The 3,084-nt window shown below is 39.5% G+C and overlaps 1 pseudogene; it reads left to right on the forward strand.

Annotated features, from left to right (window-relative positions):
- The first annotated feature begins 2,089 nt into the window (after positions 1–2,089).
- LOC102485968 (60S ribosomal protein L31 pseudogene) lies at positions 2,090–2,460 on the forward strand (annotated as a pseudogene).
- The last annotated feature ends 624 nt before the right edge of the window (positions 2,461–3,084 follow it).

Here is a 3,084-nt window from a genome sequence, read left to right on the forward strand (position 1 = left end):
TGTTACTCAGGGATCTCAAGAGACACACATTTTAAGATGTTCATTTGGGGAAGATTGCTATTTAAAGTAATTTTTGTGCATTTATAGTCAAGAAGCATGGAAGTATGTTGGACCTCTTAGAGTTTGGCATCAATTTCAGTGGTAAAGAGGACTCACTGAACAGGGCTTGAGATTAGTTTTCTGGTGATGTTTTATCCAGAGAACTGAGTCCTCAATTTCTTTTTTTTTTAAATTTATTATTGTTATTTTTATTTTTTTTTCTTTTTTATTTCATTTTCTTTTATACATTCGATCACACTATTAATTGTCTTACAAAATGGATATTTCAACAGGTGAATATTTCTCCCTAGTACAGCTGATAAAACTGCAAAACATCTTCAAGAGATAATACTACATGGGAACCAGCAGTTAGCGTAATGGCTATGTTGCTGGACTTCCACGTAGTCGACCACGGTTCACGTCCAGGACCCGGTGGCTTTGGCTTCAAACTCACGCCGGGCATGTGTGTGTGCGTGCCCAAGATCCCGAGAGGAGAATGGAGGAGAAGGGATTGCGGCGTGACCAACCCCCCTAGGGGGTGATTTCTTACTTTCTGTCTCTATGTCTCTCTCTGTCTGTCAAGCGCACGCGCCCTATAGCGAAAAACCTCCCCCCAAAATATATATATTTTCCCATTCTGAGGGCTATCTATTCACACTAATTATTGTGTCTTTTGCCATGCAGAAGATACAGAGTGGTGGATGGAATGACTAGAGACAAGCAACCTCAGTCTGCCTGATAATAAGTTCATGTGTGAAAGGAATAAGTCTCCAACTGGATTTTATAATGTTCAAGTTGACCAGATGAGACTCCTCAAGAGCCCGGAAAAAGAGAATCTTCATAGACTAGTTATTTTATCACTTGAGGAGGGTAACCATGACGGCAAGGTCTGGAAGGCAATCAGGACTAAGAATACAACTTCAGGTCATAATTTAAAGAATAGTTTATTTTAGAAGTTCATTAACTCTACTATTCCAGTGACTAGGGGTGATAGCCTGAGTATTTGCAATTACAAAAACTTCCACCAATTGGACAGAATGACATTTCCACCAAATGGGCCTATACAGACTCCAAACATAATTCCATGGGGACAATTATTTCTATAAAATCTAGATAACATCAAGGAGACATATTTTATTTTTAGTTACTGTGTCTACTGCTACCTGTTTGCTAACTGAACTGAATTCTCTTATCTAGCTAACCTTATCAGTGTTTGCCAAATATTTAACAGACTGTCTCCATTCCTCTAAACTCTTCATTACAATGTTTTGAATTTTCCAGGTATTAGATAATTCAAACAGAATGACATTTCCACCAAATGGGCCTATACAGACTCCAAAACATAATTCCATGGGACAATTATTTCTATAAAATCTAGATAACATCAAGGAGACATATTTTATTTTTAGTTACTGTGTCTACTGCTACCTGTTTGCTAACTGAACTGAATTCTCTTATCTAGCTAACCTTATCAGTGTTTGCCAAATATTTAACAGACTGTCTCCATTCCTCTAAACTCTTCATTACAATGTTTTGAATTTTCCAGGTATTAGATAATTCAAACAGTCTAAAAGAATATGTCACAGATGCAGACCTTGATCTATAATTTCAGGTCTAGAAAGAGATTATGATCTCACTTTCTCACAATATTTTCAATTATCTAAAGGATAGGAACTAGACATAAAAAACTTAAATACGCTACCAAATCCTGCACTGTTTCCAAGTTGCTTTCGTAAGCATCGATGTGCAAGCACTTTTCTGATTAAGTATTCTTCTGTCCTTTGGGTAGATACCAAGGAGTGGGATTTCAAGAAGTTCACTGAAATTCCCATATTTTCAGTATTCAATTCCAGACAATAGCCAGGACTGTGGACAATCTTATCAAAAAATCATTGCCAGGACCAGAAGGTGACATAATGGTAAGGTCTCTGGACTCCCACATGACCAACTGCAGTTCGAGTCCCAGACCTGGAGGCTTGAAACACACACTGGGTATGTGTGTGCATGCCCAAAATCCCAGGAAGAGCTATGCCAACTTAGGCCAGGAAGAATGGCTCTTGTGAAGAAGCATGGTGAGAAGGGCCATTCTGCCATCAATGAGGTGGTGACCCAGGAATACACCATCAACATTCACAAGCACACCCATGGTGTGGGCTGCAAGAATCGTGCTCCTTGGGAGCTCCAAGAAACCTGGAAATTTGCCGTGAAGGAGATGGGGATGGCAAATGTGCACATTGATAGCAGGCTCAATAAAGCTGTCTGGGCCAAAGGAATGAGGAATGTCCCCTATCATATCCATGTGAGGTTGTCCATAAAATCTAACGAGGAAGAAGATTCACCCAACAAACTATGCTCTCATGACCTATGTACCTGTTCCCAGTTTAAAAAAATCTAAGAACAGTCAATGTGGATGAGAACTAACTGCTGATTTTCAAGTAAAGTTATAAAACTAAAAAAAAACATTGGAGAATGGAAGAGAAGGGATTGTGGCATGGCCATACCCCCAGGGGGTGATTTCTCCCTTTCTGTCTTTCTGTCTCTTTCTGTTTCTCTAGAAAACACATGCATGATATAGCAAATATCTGTCTAAACAAACAAAAAAATCATTGCCAAAGATCTCCAGTAGATGATCTACCATGAGGCATGATTCTAACTTCCTGAAGGAGAGCTTTCACAGTGATCAAGAGACAGGTATAAATGTGTTCTGCAGGACTTCTCTAATGTGTATGCCAATCATTAAAATCATTCAGACAGAAGATTTAGAAATTCAGTTTCCACTCTTGTTCTCATTCTGCAGTCCAAGGATGCTTCAAGCCCAATATCCTGGAAACTTCTAGACAGGTTCCCTTTCTACCTCAGATCCTGTCTCACCCCCTTATGAAAACTTTACCATTATTTTTATTATGTTCCTACTCATTACTCTCAGGAAGTTGCCTGTTTGCTAACTCTACGACAGTGTCAGTCTGAGCATATTCTCAACAGGTGATGCAGCCTGCATAGCAGCCTTCCAGGCGGGAACCAACAGGAAGTCCAGCCCACCACAAA

Source organism: Tupaia chinensis, unplaced genomic scaffold (assembly GCF_000334495.1).
Source record: "Tupaia chinensis unplaced genomic scaffold, TupChi_1.0 Scaffold000702_1, whole genome shotgun sequence".
NCBI lineage: Eukaryota > Metazoa > Chordata > Mammalia > Scandentia > Tupaiidae > Tupaia > Tupaia belangeri.